The sequence below is a fragment of the Sparus aurata genome, chromosome 14 (genome assembly GCF_900880675.1).
Source record: "Sparus aurata chromosome 14, fSpaAur1.1, whole genome shotgun sequence".
NCBI lineage: Eukaryota > Metazoa > Chordata > Actinopteri > Spariformes > Sparidae > Sparus > Sparus aurata.
This window is the reverse complement of record NC_044200.1, coordinates 22,462,017-22,476,664: the sequence shown is the minus strand read 5'-3', so window position 1 is coordinate 22,476,664 and position 14,648 is coordinate 22,462,017. Positions and strand designations below refer to the sequence as shown.

The 14,648-nt window shown below is 42.4% G+C and overlaps 1 protein-coding gene across 1 annotated transcript in view; it reads right to left on the bottom strand.

The window, feature by feature from the left end:
- Window positions 1-14,648, bottom strand: part of plxnb2a.1 (plexin b2a, tandem duplicate 1) — a 180,537-nt gene that overhangs the window by 111,125 nt on the left and 54,764 nt on the right. Inside the window, exon 2 of the mRNA XM_030440172.1 lies at window positions 10,861-10,916. The gene's annotated coding sequence lies outside the window, so the exon portion shown is untranslated. The remainder of the gene's footprint in view (window positions 1-10,860; window positions 10,917-14,648) is intronic.

The window sequence follows — 14,648 nt, the reverse complement described above, 5'->3', positions numbered from 1 at the left end:
GGTCATAAACAGGACGTTCGCCCTCGTCTGGTTAGCGCTTCATTTTTGGCGCTCACCATTTTACCTTTTAGAGCCAGCATGAAGCTACGAGCTAAACACGGGAGCTGCTCCGTTGTTGGCTGCAAGAATCAGCACGCAAGTTTCATCTGCTCCCTCCTGAAGACGTCAGGATCCAGAGAATTAACGTAACTTTGACCAGAAATGTCCCACGGCGACAGGAGAGCTAATGCATTGTGAGTGAATTTGACTGCAGACTTCATGATCAGGCGTGATGCTCATGTTTGAGGTGAAGTTCAACGTGAGGTCAAGAAGTGAAGCCGAGCGTGAAATCACACTTTCAAACAGCTGAAGTGATTTTTCACAGAATTGCAGAGGATTTCACAGGATTACAGATAAATTAGCTTCCAGACGGCAGCGAGCTCCTCTCAGAGACACACACACACACAGACACACAGACACACACACACACACACACACACACACACACACACACACACACACACACACCTGCGTAGACACACATGCTTCCTCTCACGCTTGCACCGACAACCTGTACTGACAAATCCATCAGTCAGTCTCGCGTCTGCGGCTGAATCGTTTGGTTACACAGGTGCTGAGATCGTGACGGCTTTATGTTCAGGTCAGCAGACTTCGTGGCCTGTTTTTCAAAAAATCTGTTTTACAGCAGACACTTTGATGTTACAGTAGGAGAAGCACAGGTGTAAATAATACAATTAACAATGGCTGAACTACACGAACCGCTTCAGTCTGAGGGTACGGCGTGTTCAAGAGGCACATCGAGGGACTGAAGCATCAACGGTTTGACATCCAGGATTAGGAAAAGAGCATTGTGTCTCTTCCCCAAAAAAACCCTGGCAAGTGTTGGAAGAACACCACAGACAAGTTAATGTGACATTCGTTCAGGCTCAGATTTCCATTTCTTGGTGAGGGTAAGAATCATCGTGGTTTGGCTCCACGATCGCCGATGGAAATGGTCCAACTTCCCATGAAAACGGACGGTTTTGGTTGCCAAAAAACAGCAAGTGAAGAAAGCCATCAGATGCTTTATTTTCTCAGACTAACAATCAAAAACACAAAGATATTCACTTTAGAATTATATACAACAGACAAAAGCAGCAAATCCTCACATCGGAGAAGCATAAACGAGCTGTATGCAACAATTTGTGACAATATTCATGCTGTTTGTAACGTGGCGTGAAAGTCGAGGCCGTCAGCGTCTCGCTCGGTTGTCTGTTCGAGCATGTGGATGATTGGTCGAAGCCGTTTGACGCTGCTGGACTGTGAACTTCTTCGTCAACGACTCAATTTCTGTCCAAAGGATGCGACTTCATGCACGTTCCGCTAACGGAGAGCAACAGCAGCTAACGACTGACCTCCAGCACAACGTTAAAGAAATCCTAAATGAGAAAAAAAAATCCCAGATAACATCTTCAAATGCTTTGAATCTCTCTGACTGACAGCCGGAAACACAAACACATTCAGCTCGCAGTGATTAAAAACAGACAAAAGCAGCAGATCGTCACATCGTCGGAGCTGCAGACGGCTTCAAAAAACGAACTTGGATGATAAAATCAGCATCAAAATAATTGACAGTTCATTCTGAGTTGATTGACTGATGCATTAATGGAGTGATAACGGCTCTATGCTAAACCATCCTGCACATGAAGTCCCTCAAAAATGATGATATTGCACATCGTGGATGAATGATTCAAATTGTGAATCGGAAAAAGAAAAACAGAGGTTTCGTTTTTGCGCCCTACCGCCCGGCTCCGATGATGAATGTGAGAGAGTTTAACAAACCAAAAAAAGGAAAAGATGGCGACGGGTGAAGCGCTGTAAAATGAGTGACGGAGGTTCTGTCAGAAAGACAAATGAGCAACTCTGTCAACATGTTTAATCCACGTGCGAAAGCCTCAAACTCAGAACTAACTACATAATTCCTTTTTAAACACAGGATTGTTAAAAAAAACGAGTAAATGACTGCAGACGTGTGCATCCGTGCCGAGCGAGGAGGCTTATCTGAGGAGGATTTTAAGCAATTAGGACAGGAAGCAGAGGAGCTGTTGCTTTGGCTTCCCCGCGGAATTAAACTATGCAACACACACACACAGAAGAGCGAATTCCCACACTGACCAACAACACGGTCTCAGCTGTGAAACATCACACACACACAAACACACACACACACACACACACACACACACACACACACACACACACACACACACACACACACACTTAAACACACTCCCTCAACTTCCTCTTGACCCACTTCCCAAACACAACACACCACCTCTCTGTGTTCATCCCTCCATCTCTCTCTCTCTCTCTCCATCCTCATCGGCTGGAGGCGAAGCAGACCAGACCACTTCTGCTTTGTGTCACCAGATCAGAGGACACACACACACACACACACACACACACACACAGTTAATCAGTTTGTTTATGAGGCCAAAGGCATGCAGGGTAAAAAAAATCCTCCTTCCCCGGGTTCAGGAGGGTAATGACTCCACTGTACGGCTGATAAATTGGGGGTTTATTAAAAGAATGGGATGTTTGCTTTAAAAGATGCTAATCACGTGTTTTTATCCGCCTCCCTCACAAATTAATAAGCTGCTACTGGAAGCGAGGACGTCACTTCCACTGAAGGAAGCGTCCGTCTCATTAAAATCCCTCTGAAGTGTCTCCTCTAACTGTCGAGACGCGATAATACAGACGCAAGAAGAGACGAGCCGATTAAAATGTTGTTTTGTCTCAAACGACAGCAGGCGACTTTTGTTGAGCGCGTGAAGACGAGATGGAGTCGCGATCAACGCGTCGCGATTAACGGCCCACAAACGCTGAATAATCTGAAATCTGCAAAGTAACTCGTGACTAAATGCATCAAATAAATGTCGTATGAAGTAGCAGGAAGTAGTGAAGTACCTGAAAATTGTTCTTCGGTTCATTCCAAGACTGCAAATGAACATCAGTCTCTCTGATTCCTAATAATCTGTATCAATATCGGCCCTGAAATAAAAATACTGAAGTGCTCATCACACCTGCGCTTCAGCTCCTAACCCTTCTACCTTTCGACGGCTGTCTTTCAGGGATATAAACATCAAAGTTTAACTTTAAAACACCTTTTCTCCATATTATATAAGCAGCCAAACGTCTCAGTGTTACAACACAAGCAGCCGTGAAAAGAAAAAATAGCTAAAACCAGCGGAATTGCTAATTAAAGAACAAGCAAAGACGTTTATGATCGTTCCAGGCGAAGGATTAAAGTTTTACACCCGGGCCCCGTTTGCTGGAGGCCAGAAGAGTCGTTGTTGTCTGTTGTATTTCAAACACATAATCACAGACCGGTGTGCAGTCAGATTGTGTGCTGCAGCGTAAATTAAGTAGGTAATTGGACAACTTTTGGTGAGAATCTCACACACAGGAGTCGCGGTAATTAGTGAGAAAGTACACCCACATGAGGGTCTGAGGAGATGAAACGAAGGGAGGACGGAAGGTAAAAACAAAGATGAGGCGGAAAACAGAGGAAGGAGATAAAAGTCGGGGAGTTTAAACAGAGAGGCAGCCGTTTGTTTAACGCTTCGACAGGAAGTGTTGAATCTGGCTCTGTCGGTGTGCTCTGATCAAGACCGACCCGATCCGAAAATGAAGTGGAAACTAAACGAATCCGTGTTGATATGTTTGGAGAGAGGAAACGAGAAAAAGACGAGAGGGCAGACAAACCTTAAATACTCCAACCGAGAACCAATATGTGAGAAAAACTTCTCTCTATCTCGTGTTCGTCGTCTTCACCTCCCTTCGCTCCCTCCGTATCTCACCTCCCATTCCTCGCGCTGTGAAAAACTCATTTCTGAGGATTTATAAACAAATATTATCTTACAACACGGGTGATATTTCTTTATTTCCCCGGAGAGCGTTGAGTCATTTTAGTCAATGCAACACATTCGTACGAGAAGCCAAATAAAACAAAACTCGTTGCTTTTCACTGAATCACTTGAATACTTCTATAAATTAGACACAAAACGACACATTTCTGTAGATATCAACTTTCGATAAGACCTCAAAATATCAAGGTATATATCGTATATCGTGATATTATCTTAAGGTCATACCACCCAGCCCTACTTGCTAGCATGTTAGCCATTAGCTCACCAACTATAGCAAATGATTAACTACTTCTGGTGTGCAAAATTTAAGGAGGCCCAACAAACAAATCCATTAACCGTTTCACTGCTAGAATCAGTCAAGACTTTTAGCCATTATCTTGATCCAAAACTATGTGAAAAACAGACAAATCTGACTCTATTTTCAGTCTCAAAACATTTAAAAAAGCAAATATAAGTTTAAACTTGCAGCACCGCCCCAGGGTGAAGTAGAAACAAATGGACTGCAGTAATGTGAGTGCAGCTCTGGCAGCTCTGGCAGCTCTCCCGTGAGCAGGATGAATAATATTTTTTAAGAAACTACTGGCAACATTTTCAAAAATATCTCCATCATCCTAAGAAAAAAAAAAAAAGAAACAGATATCGACTGACACAACTGTTACAGAGGAGGGATGGAGGGCTGGAGAGGTGGTGCAAACACATCTGGTTCTGCTCAACATGACGGACGTTCCTCAGGGAGGATTGAGTCAGAGGCTGGATGGTTACGAACTGGTCTTCCACACCAGCATCAACTTCACTGAAACCGTCTCCCAACAGGCGTCTGTGCCGATCGAGAACGAGGTGTTGACCATGTAAACAAAATACCACAGCGTGATGTGATGCAAGCGGAGGGTGTGGGAGCTGGGATGTGAAGTTATGACTTTTCCAAGGCTGTCCGTTACTTTGTGAAAGCGCTTCAATGACTTCAGTCCAAAAAAAAAGTTCTTTCCTGGTTTATTACTTAAGTTTTTCAAAAATATCTCCCCCGGTATGACTTCAGAGAATTTTCCAAACCTACTTTTGTCTTTCCACTTCGCACTCACGTCTCAACCTTTTATAAGATTCCAAGAATTCCTTGACTAAAAGCCCGCTCTCCTCTGCTCTCTCTTTCTTTCCTTGATTGTTCCATGAAAAGGAATTATTTTCTCTATTCCAGTCTGAGGCTGTGTTTCAGATCAGGAGGACGTGACAAGAATGCAGCCTCGTCGTTCATTGCAAGGAGGTGATGGTGCCAACGTTTGTCTCATTGTCTGATCAGCCTTCAAACTCACACAAGTGCTACTCAAAGTGGACGATCAATAGACGACTTCAACACTGCTCTTAGGTTTTTTATAACTCACTGCCACTTTTGATTTTAACACTGCACTGTACTTGTGCCTGAATACTGCAGGCCAGCTTAGCTAAAAGCTGATAATAGCAAGTTTAAAACAACTGGGCGATCACAGCTAAACATAAACTTGGTTAACCTTACTATTGACATAGCTGCATTTAAAGACTAGATTGACTATCAGTGGCTAACTTCCCAGATCAAGTCCAGTCCACCAACCAACCAACAAACAAACAAAAAAACAGATCCATCAACCAACCAAACCAACCAACCAGCGATTACACCAACCAACCAACCATCTCGTCGACCAATCAACAAACCAAGAGACCCAATAACAAACAAACCAACCAACCAACAGTCCCATCAACCAACCAACAAGCTTTCCAACCAACAAACTAATGAGGCTAAATCCGAGATCTGTCCACCAACCAACCTAGCAACAAACAAAAACCAGATGCATCAACCAACAAAACCAGACACACCAACCATCTTGTCTACCAATCAACAAACCAAGAGACCCAATAACCAACAAACCAATCAACCAACAGTCCCATCAACCAACCAACCAACCCACTGATCAATAAGCCCATCAACCAACCAACAAGCTTTCCAACCAACAAACTAATGAACAAAACCAACCAACTGACTGGCAATTTAAATAGTAGATTGACTATCAGTGGCTAAATTCCGAGATCTGTCCACCAACCAACCTACAAACAAACAAATAGACCAACAGACCCATCAACCATCAAACCAACCAGACACACACATAGACCCAGCAATAAACCAACCAACCAACAGACCAACAGTCTTGTCGACCAATCAACAAACCAAGAGACCCAATAACCAACAAACCAATCAACAGTCCCATAAACCAACCAACCAATCAACTGACATGGGTGAGAACATAACCCCCTTGGCAGAAATAATTATCTTCATTGTTGTTCAATGTTTTCCAAAACTTAATTACATAAAACACATGTTTTCCTGTCAACAAATCAATCATCGCGATGGAGCTCCTGATGTTGCCGTCTATTTGCCGGAAGTCTTCTAACATGACTACACCAAGGGCGTCTGTGGCCCTAGTTTTTGGGGTTTGTCCGGCACCGTTGGCTTTTGGTTTCCCTTTTTGAATAACGAATACAGACCATCTCCACCTGGTGTTACGGAGAGGTAGTTCCTCTCACACAGGTGCCCACCATGTTCAAACTGGTTGGCTGTCAGCTGAAGTCTTTACCAGGTTTTCAAGTGCAGCTTTTCTGGATTTTTATAGAGTTACACTACCCACCTCGTCCGAATCTCCAATATCAAACTCTTCTGCCGGTAACTACTTAATAACAGCCAATCTGTTAGAAATGTAGCTGTGAAAACACGACGTTCCACAATAGTATCACTTTTATAAACTCTACAAAGCCACACGAGCTACAGGGTGAACATTTTGTCTCAAACAGCTGCTTCAGTTTGATTTCTCTCAAATCGCAGACACCTATTCTGGGAGGTGAATACAATCCATCACACCTCATACCCCTGTCTCTCTCCGCGGAGCTTAATCGAGCAGAAATGCAATATAAAAAAAATAATATTCCAAACACACAATCGAAACCCAGTCAGAGGACGACGTGGCGCCCACCCCAAATCAGCAGCGGCAGCAGAGAAAATCAGAACTTCTCTCTCTCTGTGATGGAAAAAATGAAATGCCAAGCCCGGCTAAGGACATAATGAAAAAGCTATTATCAGCATGAGCTTTCATCAGCACTGCATTCAACCATGTTCAATACAAACTGATTCTCTCATCTCATGCTGTACCCATCTGAATGCTGGGATATAATAAAGGAGGTGAGATAAGAGAGAGAGAGATCACATTTTCATTTTTTCCCCCCTGTTGCATCAGCACATTTACAGACGAGAGGAGCCACACACGGACACATTCGCTGCCACAAAGGCCGGCAACAATCAACCTCTCGCTGTAGGAATCTGATCGAATCATTAGTACGGTCTGTACGTACGTATACATGTACACTTTTCTTTACCTCCTAATCATCTGCAAGCTTCCTTGTGTCCGATTATTAGAAGTTTTCAGTCTCTTCCCGTCCTCCGCCTCCAGCGTTACTGCCTCTGAATTCAAATACATCCTCTTCATGCAATATTCAGAAAAATGGTGAATTATATATATATAATAATACAATATTCAAACAATACCCAGCATATATAAAGGTCTAATGAAGAGGGGATGAAGTCAGGACTGTCAACTATGAACTATGAGATATGGCAGCGAGGATGTGACTCTCTAAGCTGCTTAAATATTTTGTAAAGGCTTCTCTGGAAAAAAACACTTAGAGGTTGACATGAAATCCTCCGCAGGACCCTTCTGAATACATTTCATAATTTAGCATTTTACTTTTTTGCAGTGGAAGACGGGATATATGAAAGGATTTGAAGGATAATTTCAGTTAATTACAGCATTCCTCTTCTTTTTAAAGCTTTGGTCATCGTTTCTGTCAGCGGCGATAACATCATACTCTCCAGACGACCCGTCGTGACCGGAATATGATTCAAGGATGTGGAGATAAGTCTCTTGTGAAGATAGGATTTGTTTCAGTTGTTGTCAGATGTCAGAAATGTTGGAGAGAGTTAAGATCAACTCATGAAAAACACTCGCATGCTTTTGGGAAAATAACCGTTTTCTTCCCAGTCGGCAGGATAAAATATTCACGTTTCTGCAGACATTTTAAGATTTCTACATGTCAGAGGTTTTCTTTTCTCTTTGGTTGGAGGCAATGATGGTGGTTTAACAGGCAACATGTTTGGCAAGCCAGTGACCGCAGTTCAAGACCGTGTTTCAACATGTGAGCCGACAAAAAACAGAAATATTTGACAGGGAGTTGGGACATTTCCAGCCGTGTTTGTGGCAACGAAAACAGGTATTTTATGCCAAAACATGATCTCTTCATTGTCTATCTTTGACGAGCAATCACGCCGTTTCAACGTCTTCAAGCAGCATCTTTGTCGTGGTGAAAAATTGGATATTCTTTACTGGAAGTTGGGACATTTCCAGCTGTGAAAAGAAGCATTTCACTGGTGTTACACCACTGGATATTTTTGACAAGAGACAACTGCATTTCTATGTCTTTAAGTCGAACGTTGACGGTGACAAAAAAAGAGATATTTTTGACAGGATGTCAGTTCACCTGCAGTGGAGTATATGGCAACAAAACCAGTTGTTTTTAACAAGACTTCTGCATGTTTGTAGCAACCAAAACACGTTTTCCTAACTTTAACCAAGTGATTGTTGTGGGTTAACTTAACCAGATCATGAGCAAAGTGTTGTGACAAGAGAAAATTAGAAGTTCTGCTGGTGTTTTGCCAGTGCGTCAACAATTAATGGGATATACCATGAGATGTTTATGATTTGTTTATTGGTAAAACATGTTGGAAGCACGTAAAATAATAAATATTGTAAAAGGGAAAGGTGGTGCCACTGACAGAAAACCGATGACTAATGATGATTGAAGAAATCTACGAAACTGACACAAATCTGGAGGAGAAAAGAAGCACAACTGGAGGAAAGATGGACATTAAAATGAAATTCAAATGGCAAAGTCTTCCTTCTAAATGTGCAATTCGTGCAATTATTCAGCTCTCACTCTGCTGGACTGAGTAATCCGTCCACAGTGGTGCTCGTGTTCACTGTGCTGACTTTAAGCTGTGATACTCAATCAGCATTTGAGCCTTTAAAAAGAGACTTTTCTGGAGCAGGAAGAGAGAGACTGTTACATCTGCTGACAGTAATACTGACAGTCCCTGTCTTCTCCAGAGAGTGTGTGTCTGTCTGTGTGTCTGTCTGTGTGTTTGTGTAGTTCACATTTCTTGTGCGAGCGTTCACAGCTGCAGCTCCCCTCCGAGACACACAAACACCCACACAGAAATAAAGATGCAAACACGCTGAACTTCCTTCTGCACAACAAACCGGAGCTTTCCTGTAGAGCTCCCAGAGGAAGGTGGGAGTGTGTGTGTGTGTGTGTGTGTGTGTGTGTGTGTGTGTGTGTGTGTGTGTGTGTGTGTGTACACTACGCTCCAACACGTGTTTTAACTTTATTTCTTTTAAGACTAACTCGATATGAGCGTCATACAGCAGTGGATTGGACGGATATAAAGATTCATACGTTTGGTTTTCAGTGGTTTTTAATTAAGTGGACTTAGTCGCACTAAAGAGGAGGCAGGACTGCGACTAATCACTATGATTTCATTTATTGAACGCTTTTATAAATCATTATTTAGTTGTTACATGTCACATGAACACAAATCTAACAATAAAACACAGAATCTCTGTGTTTGGTTTGTTGCTGAAGACCCACTTTCAGTTTTCCAGTGCTCAACGCTACGGATATATTTCAGTTTTGAGGTTTGACTTGGACTTTGTCTCTCAGCACAGGTGATAACTTTAGATATACAGCGTTATATATTAAAAGCCACGCGGCAGGTTGGTGATAAACATCAGCAGCGTTCTATTAATGTTTCATTATGACAGCTGAAACCACGTCCTGTATCAGCGCGACTATCAGATCGTCTCCCACGTGTTCACACTCAAACACGTTCACACTGGAGGATATAATGTGCGTTTGTGTGTTACACGGCCACATCATTAGGTAACAGCTCTGCAAAAACTATGTGTTGACACAGCAAGTCCAGATTAATGAACTGCTTTTATGAGAATGTTATATGACAGAGCCTATAGAAAGACAAACAGGAGGTCTTTGTCTGAGTGCAGGAATTTATCAATAAAACAACATGAGGCGTTAACGGGCTCACGAGGCTGGAGAGAAGTTGATGTTTGTCTCAGTGTGGTGCCAGAAAGAGGTCACGTCGTTACCGAAAATACAGAGGACGACCAAAACAATTCATCTAAAATGCTGAAAAACAATTAAACAACATTTAATCTGGTGATAACCTTTAATTTGTCATGTTTTCTGTGTGCTGTGTCTGCAAATTTAAGAGTAGATCCTCGTTAAACAAGGTAATCAGTCCGTTATCACCCACTTACTGGAGCCACTCATGCGTTCATATTGCAGTTTTAATGTAATGAGCTGACTGGATGTAGACTGCAGGTATAATCCTGTTTCACTTTGCTATCTACAGGAAACACCAGTACGTGACGCTACGTAACACAGGGGGGAGGAGCTGACGATCATCTGCTGCAGGTAACACACCGACCAGGTGTCAGAACCTCATACAACCCCACATTTAAACACCTGGGAACATGGACAGGTGTGTTTTTTAACTGTAAAATGTCCGAAACACCTCCATCCCAAACCTCAGGCTTCAGGAAAACTAGAATAAATACAGTAAACTCCAAAATCAACCTCAAAAATAGCATCTCAACAGAGTAACTGCTAACTGCTTCTACCTGTAGCTGCGGTTAACTACTTAGCTTGGTTAGCCGTGCAGCTAGTGGTCCGGATTTGGCCCGTGGAGAACAGAGTGAGCGTCTGTGTTAGATGTCGAGCATGGGAGCGAATTCTTTGGAATTTTTTCAACTGAAACATGTGAAAAAGTAAAAAAAGAGTCGAGAGGAGCGAGTCCTGTTTTTACCTGTTCGGTGTTCAGGCCTGTTGAACTCTGACGACGTGAACCTCCTCACTCTCCTCCTGCACAAAAACACAAAACAACACACTTGTTATCAGACTGTTTGTCTGCATTTTGATTCACAGACGAGTCGTGCTAATAAAGAAATCCACCGCACTTTACTCAGACATCGTTAAGCGAATATACACGTTCATGTCTGACGAGGACGTTTGAAATCATCACAGCTGGATGAAATCATCAGAATCTATTTTTATCTGAGTTTTATTAAAATCCTCTCACGGGGGGGGTTTGAGAAGTGTCTCTCCAGCCCGAGCAGTCAATTAGAGTTAAAACATGCAAATTAACGAGAGCGCAGCTACGAGTTGCAAACTGCCATTGGAGGGAAGGTTAATTACGCAGAGAAACGGCTACAAACTGAAGAAGTCAACTTCAGAGAGGACGCCCACACATTGTCTCTGAGAGTCGGGTGGTGGAGTGGGTGGAGGGTGGGTGGCAAAAAACGGGGACACACACACACACATACACACAGATGTTAATTAGACTTAATGGAGGCAACACTCTGCCTCCAACTTTTTCTCTGACTCAGCCTAATCAGAATTCAGTCGTCCGTGTAATCTGGACCGAACTAATCAACCACCTACACCACCAATCATCGGGAGTCAGAACACTTAACTCCGCAGTCTGGCAGGACGATCAACCGCAGATTAACGGGCTTTTACAATCACTTCACAGTCGACACTGAGTGACTGATTTCATGACGTTCATCCTGATTCTGAAGGTCTTCGCGTGTAGAATCGATTAACATCAAGCAACAAGATACTCGTAAATCAAAATTGGATGTTGTTTCATTCGCTTGAAACTTAATTTTAAAAAAGATAACGGCAAACTTTCAGGAACAACAGACTGCAGTGGATCAAAGACAGGATGTGGATGTGGATGAGTGTGTGTACAACAGATGTAACATACTGTAGGTGTTCGATTTGGACGGCCATGACTCAAAAAGGAAAAATCTTCAAAAAGCCAATAGAGTTGCCAAGGCTGCGCAGCGCTCTGAAACTGATGTCTTTATTGAGGCGGAAAATGTTTCAACACACCGAACCAAGAAGACGATTTAGTAAAAATGTGATTTTTGAACACAAGGTCGGAGATCTATTATGACTTTTTCGATTTCTTCCTTCTTTCTGTCAGTGTGTTTCAGAAGTCTTTGTTCATGGAAAAACCATGAAAGTTAAAAAAAAGTCAAAGTCCGCACGCACAGAAGCTCCTCTCTCCTACAGAAAACAGTGCTCCTGAACGCCTCATCGGTAGCCACGCCTTTAACTCTGCAACTTTGTGACATCACGCTACGTCACAAAGTCACACATTTGCATAATTTATGCCTAAAGGCTAGTTTGGCACGTAAGAATTGATTTAGCATAACTGCTGGGTCAGGCGTGTGTGAGCTGGCCAATCAGAGGAGACTGAGTATTTAAAGAGACAGGAGCGTCTCAGACGGAGCTCTAAAGCAACTAAATCTGCTCTAGTAGTAGCCCAAAATAAAACTACGATCCTGAAAATGAGTATAATGTCTCCTTTAAAGTGACGACGAGGAACTTTCAGTTTTGTTTGATTCTAGCGCCCCCTTTTGACAAACGTGGTCCGATATCTGCGCCTTGTGTGTGCCGGCAGGTAATTCATAATCATCAGAGGAATCATAAGACTGTAAACAAGACATAAACACTTCAACGTTCCTCATAGTTGCTTTAACTTTTGAAAGTGAAGGGACGTCTACAGATCAGTTGAATCAGGTGACGTCACATTTCTTAAATATTATTCGATGAAGACAAAATGTCAAAACGTCAAACTTTCACTCAGTAAATCCTCATTCTTTTCAATATGCTGCAATCTATTTCTAAGCCCACAACACAACAAGAGTGACAACTAACAATTATGTCATTATCGACTCATCTGCAGATTATTTTTTACAACGTATTTCCACGTTGGAAATTCCAATTGTGGAATACGGTCGTCACAACTTCCCAGAATCCAGTGACGTCTTCTAAATTGCTCCTTTTGTCCGACCGACAGTGGAAAAACCCGAAAAGATTCCTCATTCATTGTCATAACTCGCAAAGAAAATGCAGCAAATCCTCACATTTAAGAAGCTTTAACCATAAGCGTTTGGCAGATTTGCTTAAAAAAATGACCAGAAACCATTAATCAACTAATCGTTGCAGCTCCGCAGTCGACTGACTTAATGAAACAGAATTTCAAAGCGCTCCATTTTCACTCGTCCTCTTCGTGTGCGTCCAACATCTCATCGGCTACTTTTCCACTGGAGGACGTTTCACTCCTCTTACAAAGTCGAGTGACAGTTGGAAGGATTTTAACAAATTCACTCTTTAATTAACTGGATATTCTGCATCCGTCCGACCATCTGCCAGTCAACTCTCCGTCTATCCAGCGGTAAATACAACCTTCTCTATCACAACACAGAACGTCCTCGGGACTTAATGAACACTCCGGCGCTCAGCGGCAGCAGCTCTGAAATTTCATCTGTAACTGGAAGTGTTTGCGATCAATAGCGTTTATATATCAGACTATTTTTTCTATGCATTTCTCCAACGAGTCCAAGGAGATCGATGTGGGAAAGATTCAAGTTTTTCATTTGGAGATAAATCACAGAAATATTCAATCACAGGGAGATAAAAGTGTGACAGTAAAGTCTTTCCTTAATTAAACACTCTATGACAAGAGGAGGACAAGATGATTAAATCTTTGAGATGTAACCTGAACTTTGTCTCCACTTGTCTGCCTCCTTAGAAAATCGTACCAAAGCTTTGTGACCCCAGAATAGAGAGTGATGTCTTCTCTTTTATTACGGATTTCTATGATTTATGAAGCTTCCCTCACCTGTAAAAGAAAGTTCACAGTGGAAAGTAAGAGGAGGTCTGCATGGATGTGGGGGAATGCTAACAGCTTCCAAGAAATTTGGGGACATATTGGATCTTTTTGACGCCTCCAATAGAGAAGAAACGTCTGTTGAAATTCATCCAAAAATATGCAAACTGACATGCAGCAGATAACAAAACATCTATGGCAACAACAAGGCAGCAAAATAGCTTCCTCTCACGTCGCAGTGCTCTGAAGATATCAGATGGAGCCCTGACAGGTTTAAAGACCTAAACCACCATCAAAGAATGAGCAGCAACAAAGGTCGAAAAGCTGCACTTGAACACACCACAAAGACTTCAGCTGAGGACCAACTTCTCGTACTATGTGGAGGGAAAGATCTCTCCATACCACCAGTTGGAGGTCGTCTGTGTTGGTTAGTGAGACTCAGGATTAAAAGATATTCAGACAGTTATTCTGATAAAGTCTAGATATCTGATAAGTCCAAAAAGCCGGCAACAAGGACGTTCTTTCGAACAGCAACAACTAGAGCCGGAGATGCTCACAAATGTCCAGGATGACCATCCCTGATATGACTTTTATTAGTAGTCTTAGTGAATTGTTCAGCTCAGTCCCCAGATGTTTTTGTGGCGAGGAAAACAGGTGTTTTGAGGTGTTTTCCAAACCTTAACAAAGTGGTTTTTGTGCCTAAACCTAACCGGAGCATGAGCACAGTGTTGCAACGAGAGAGAAATAAAAAAAATCTACCTGAACAAAACATAAAGTTGCAACTTCTGAAATGTTCAGTTTAAAAAGGTATCTGTGGTTTCACTATAACACACTTGGCTAACATTTATTCTGGCGATTCGGTTGCATGTTTACATCGAAATGACGATGAAAATGTGATTTATCGGTTAGCGTTA